The sequence below is a fragment of the Podarcis vaucheri genome (genome assembly GCF_965113315.1).
Source record: "Podarcis vaucheri genome assembly, chromosome: 2".
Lineage (NCBI taxonomy): Eukaryota > Metazoa > Chordata > Lepidosauria > Squamata > Lacertidae > Podarcis > Podarcis vaucheri.
This window is the reverse complement of record NC_138760.1, coordinates 624,492-630,566: the sequence shown is the minus strand read 5'-3', so window position 1 is coordinate 630,566 and position 6,075 is coordinate 624,492. Positions and strand designations below refer to the sequence as shown.

The following is a 6,075-nucleotide window of genomic DNA, read 5'->3' as shown; positions in this document are numbered from 1 at the left end:
ATTGGCCCTGCCCGTGCATTCCTGCAGCCCTTTCCTTGATCCTGCCTGACCCTGTCCTTGTAAGCTGCAGTGGCACTCCACAGCAGTGTTTCACCACCCCACCTGCTCCTAGTTTTCAAGACTAGAAACATCTTTTAAAAAATGGACAGTGGAAGCTAAGGTTTTAGGGATGGTATTCTGTTTTTTCTTTAAATAATATTTATTAATTTTCCAACAAATTAAACACAACACTACAAAAAACAAAAAAAAAAAAACATACAACAATACAATACAGTACAAAAAACACTACAAAACACTAACACATACAACTAACAAAACAAAACAAAAGCCATTTAAAACACAGTCCAATTTCAATATCTTATCTTTCTTTCACTTATTTCCACGACCTCCTCACACCTTCCTTTTTGTATTCCACTTCTATTAATTGTTTCAGCAATTCCTTTCCATCTTCCTCTGTTTTCTATCCTATAATTATCTTAACACATTCTAATCTTATTTCCCCCCCTTTAATACTCTATTAATCTATTTATACTTAATTCCTTATAACATTTCTACTAAAGCCATATAACTTCATTCCAACATTTTTCTAACATTCATTAATTTTACAGTATTTCTGTAAGTAATCTTTAAACTTTTCCAGTCTTCTTCCACCAATTCTTCTCCCTGGTCTCGGATTCTGCCAGTCATTTCCACCATTTCCATATAGTCCATCAACTTCATCTGCCATTCTTCCCGGGTGGGTAAATCTTGTGTCTTCCAGTACTTCGTCGTGAGTATTCTTGCTGCTGTTGTTGCATACATAAAGAAAATTCTATCCTTCTTTGGCACCATTTGGCCGACCATGCCCAGGAGAAAGGCCTCTGGTTTCTTCAAAAAAGTATATTTAAATATCTTTTTCATTTCGTTATAATTCATCTCCCAGATTGTCTTAATCCTTGGGCACGTCCACCAAAGGTGAAAGAATGTACCTTCAGTCTCATTACATTTCCAACATTTATTGTCGGGCAAATGGTAAATTTTTGCAAGCTTGACTGGTGTCATGTACCACCTGTAAATCATTTTCATTAGATTTTCTCTTAAGGCATTACATGCCGTGAATTTCATACCTGTGGTCCATAACTGTTCCCAGTCAGCCATCATTATGTTATGTCCAACATCTTGTGCCCATTTAATAATAGCTGATTTCACCGTTTCATCCTGAGTGTTCCATTTCAACAGCAAGTTATACATTCTTGACAAGTTCTTAATTTTTCGATCCAGCAATTCTGTTTCCAATTTTGATTTTTCCACCTGGAAACCAACTTTTTTGTCCAAATTATATGCCTCCATTATTTGGTAATAATGGAGCCAATCTCGCACTTTGTTTTTCAATTTTTCAAATCTCTGCAATTTTATTCTGTCTCCATCTTGTTCCAAAATTTCCCAATATTTCGGCCATTTGGCCTCCATATTGAGTTTTTTCTGTGCCTTCGCTTCCATTGGTGACAGCCATCTTGGAGTTCTCTTTTCTAACAAATCCTTATATCTTATCCAAACGTTAAACAGTGCTTTTCTAACAATATGGTTTTTAAACGCTTTATGTACTTTTATGTACTCTCTTTTAAGGGAGAGAAGAATAACAGAGACCTCATTGTGGGAGTTTACTATAGATCCCCAAGCCAAACGGAGGACATAGATGATGCCTTCCTGGAACAGATGGCCAAGCATGCAAAAGGAAGGGAGATAGTAGTAATGGGGGACTTCAATTACCCGGATATTTGTTGGACGTCAAACTCAGCCAAGAGCATAAGGTCAAACAGATTCCTCACTGGCCTTGCAGACAACTTCATTGTCCAGAAAGTGGGAGAAGCAACAAGAGGAACAGCCATTTTAGACCTGGTCCTAACCAATGTTGATGACCTGGTTAGTGGGGTAGATGTGGAAGGATCATTAGGCGCGAGTGATCATGCTCTTCTGAAGTTTACTATACAGCGGACAGTAGCAGCCAAGCATACTAGGACTCAATTTCTTGACTTTAAGAAAGCCGACTTCATAAAACTTAGGGAAGTGCTGGGTGAGATCCCATGGACAGCAATACTAAAAGGAAAGGGAGTTCATGATGGCTGGGAGTTTGTTAAGACGGAGATAGTAAAAGCACAACGTCAGGCAATACCAATGAGACGAAAACATGGAAGGTGCCTAAAGAAACCAGGATGGCTATCTAAAGAACTTTTAACTGAATTAAGATTAAAAAAGGATGTGTACAAAAAATGGAAAAGGGGGGAAACCACCAAAGAGGAATTCAAACAAATAGCCAGCACGTGTAGACACAAAGTCAGAAAAGCTAAAGCACAGAATGAACTCAGGCTTGCTAGAGAGGTTAAAAGCAACAAAAAAGGCTTTTATGGGTATGTTCGTAGCAAAAGGAAGAACAAAGAAACAGTGGGGTCACTCAGAGGAGAAGATGGTGAAATGCAAACAGGGGACACAGAAAGGGCTGAACTCCTCAATGCCTTCTTTGCCTCAGTCTTCTCCGATAAAGAAGACAATGCCCGACCTGAAGAATTTGAAGCAAATGATTCAGCAAAGGAAACACAGCCCAGAATAACTAAGGAGATAGTACAAGAATATTTGGCTAGATTAGATGTATTCAAGTCTCCAGGGCCAGATGAACTGCATCCAAGAGTATTAAAAGAACTGGCAGATGTGATCTCAGAACCACTGGCAGTCATCTTTGAGAATTCCTGGAGAACAGGCGAAGTCCCGGCAGACTGGAGGAGGGCAAATGTTGTTCCTATTTTCAAAAAGGGGAAAAGAGAGGACCCAAATAATTACCGCCCAGTCAGTCTGACATCAATAGCAGGGAAGATTCTGGAGCAGATCATTAAGCAAACAGTCTGTGAGCACCTAGAAAGGAATGCTGTGATCACCAATAGTCAGCATGGATTTCTGAAAAATAAGTCATGTCAGACTAACCTGATCTCGTTTTTTGACAGAATTACAAGCCTGGTAGATGAAGGGAACGCAGTGGATGTAGCCTACCTTGATTTCAGCAAAGCATTTGACAAGGTGCCCCATGATATTCTTGTAAAGAAGCTGGTAAAATGCGGTCTTGACTATGCTACCACTCAGTGGATTTGTAACTGGCTGACTGACCGAACCCAAAGGGTGCTCATCAATGGTTCCTCTTCATCCTGGAGAAGAGTGACTAGTGGGGTGCCACAGGGTTCTGTCTTATTCAACATCTTTATCAACGACTTGGATGATGGACTCAAGGGCATCCTGATCAAATTTGCAGATGACACCAAACTGGGAGGGGTGGCTAACACCCCAGAGGACAGGATCACACTTCAAAACGACCTTGACAGATTAGAGAACTGGGCAAAAACAAACAAGATGAATTTTAACAGGGAGAAATGTAAAGTATTGCACTTGGGCAAAAAAAATGAGAGGCACAAATACAAGATGGGTGACACCTGGCTTGAGAGCAGTACATGTGAAAAGGATCTAGGAGTCTTGGTTGACCACAAACTTGACATGAGCCAACAGTGTGACGCGGCAGCTAAAAAAGCCAATGCAATTCTGGGCTGCATCAATAGGAGTATAGCATCTAGATCAAGGGAAGTAATAGTGCCACTGTATTCTGCTCTGGTCAGACCACACCTGGAGTACTGTGTCCACTTCTGGGCACCACAGTTCAAGAAGGACACTGACAAACTGGAACGTGTCCAGAAGAGGGCAACCAAAATGGTCAAAGGCCTGGAAACGATGCCTTATGAGGAACGGCTAAGGGAGCTGGGCATGTTTAGCCTGGAGAAGAGGAGGTTAAGGGGTGATATGATAGCCATGTTCAAATATATAAAAGGATGTCACATAGAGGAGGGAGAAAGGTTGTTTTCTACTGCTCCAGAGAAGCGGACACGGAGCAATGGATCCAAACTACAAGAAAGAAGATTCCACCTAAACATTAGGAAGAACTTCCTGACAGTAAGAGCTGTTCGACAGTGGAATTTGCTGCCAAGGAGTGTGGTGGAGTCTCCTTCTTTGGAGGTCTTTAAGCAGAGGCTTGACAACCATATGTCAGGAGTGCTCTGATGGTGTTTCCTGCTTGGCAGGGGGTTGGACTCGATGGCCCTTGTGGTCTCTTCCAACTCTATGATTCTATGATTCTATGATTCTATGCATGCGGGGAAGCGGCAAAACACGACCCACGCACGCGCAGACATGCACATGATGTCATTTTGAGCATCTGCACATGCGCGAGTGGTGAAATCCGGAAACGCGCTCCATTACTTCTGGCACTCAACCTGAAGCACATTCAACCCGAGGTATGACTGTATCTTGGGGCAGAAGTTTCTGGCCCTACTTAGCAGAATGAGCAGAAGGACCTTGAAACAGCAGGAGTGGCTTTATCACTTTTTGAAGTAAACAAAGCACATAATACACACTCCCATCTAAAAAGGCTGGACATGATATTGGAAGACAGTCAAGTCCAGAGTCTAAAATTACCCAACTACCCTTCTGTTTGAACTAAAGTACACCCTGATGGTTATATAAGCAGCGATGAAAATTCATCAGGTAAATTTTGCACTTGCCCATTGGCCACCTGCCAACAAGTGAGGATGCCTGGGCACCAGGAGGGGGCCTGACTCTCCACCATCTGCAGGGGCCTGCCTGGGGATCCTGGGGTCTTGACTGTTTTCACACACGAGCAACATGTCCTGTAGAACTGTATCAGTTCTTCTGCACAATCAGAATGAATTTCAGGAACCAACAAGCTGTATTGAAAAACATGGCTTTCGAGCCGGACGGCCTCAAAATGGCATCTAGGCATTCTGTTTTGGCAACTGTAACCCTGGCTGAGTTTCTAACACTGTATATAAGATGCTAGGTTTACTGGCTTTAGAATTAATATTCCTTTTTGTTATTACAATAATTATAAAGAATTCAATCCAAATATCTGTATTGAAATATTTTTACTTTTTTTTAAAAAAGAACTCCTCTCACCCCCTTAGCATGTGCTATAATTTTTGCCCTTTGGCATTTTTTTCCATTTCACACTTGATCTTAGCCAAAAGGCTGAGCAATGTGTGTTCCTGAATGAACCTTGAGGAATTCAGGAGCACACATTGCTACGCCTTGCCCAGGTTTGTGTAAAACAACATTGTAAACATGTTGCTCATATTTTAACTCATAATGGTTTAGAACTTCCTAGTTCAGTTGTTTGGCTGTAGCAACCAGTACTGAAGTTGAAAGTTACCTTAAAAGTCAAAGGCTGCAATCTTAATGGATGTTTACTACGCTGAACATGGAACATACAGTGGTGCCTCGCAAGACGAAAATAATTCGTTCCGCGAGTCTTTTCGTCTTGCGATGTTTTTCGTCTTGCGAAGCATGGTCCGTTGCAACTGCGCCTCTTCAAGCGGCTTTTAAAAAAAGCGCAAGACGTTTTCGTCTTGCAAAGCAAGCCCATAGGGAAATTCGTCTAGCGAAGCAACGCAAAACCGAAAAACCCTTTCGTCTAGCGAGTTTTTCGTCTTGCAAGGCATTCGTCTTGCGGGGCATCACTGTACACCAGAGTAGGCATGCATAGTACAGTATTGAACTGTTTGTCTGTTATCCAAAGAATCTGCTTCAGGAAATCTCTCTCCTCAATATCCATTTTGTGAATTTTATTGATAGCATTTGGCTTTAACAGTAATAATATAACTTGCCCTTCAATCCCCAAATATACCAGGCTGAGGTGTGGCAGGATGCAGAATACAGTACACCCACAAGCACATAACACACACAGTAGAGGAGAGGTCTCACTGGTGAAAAACACTCCCTTCAGCATGGGATTTGAAAAGGTGGTCCCAGCATATGGCTGGTGGGCGTGAATCAGTTTGCTTCCCCATTGCTTGGATTGCTCTGCCAAATTAAAATCAGTCTAAACAATAGAAAATATCAAAATACCCACCGATCTCAATGAACATGTGTTTGTGAGCTGTAATCATGCTCTCACCATAGACACTGATGATATCAGAGCCCATGGCAGAGGCAATCCTTCAAGTATGCAGGAGCTGAAATCTGGTTAGGGCTTTAAATGTCAAACAG

The 6,075-nt window shown here is 41.7% G+C and overlaps 1 protein-coding gene across 3 annotated transcripts in view; it reads left to right on the top strand.

The window, feature by feature from the left end:
- Positions 1–6,075, top strand: part of SLC27A1 (solute carrier family 27 member 1) — a 57,567-nt gene that overhangs the window by 4,573 nt on the left and 46,919 nt on the right. The window lies entirely within an intron of this gene.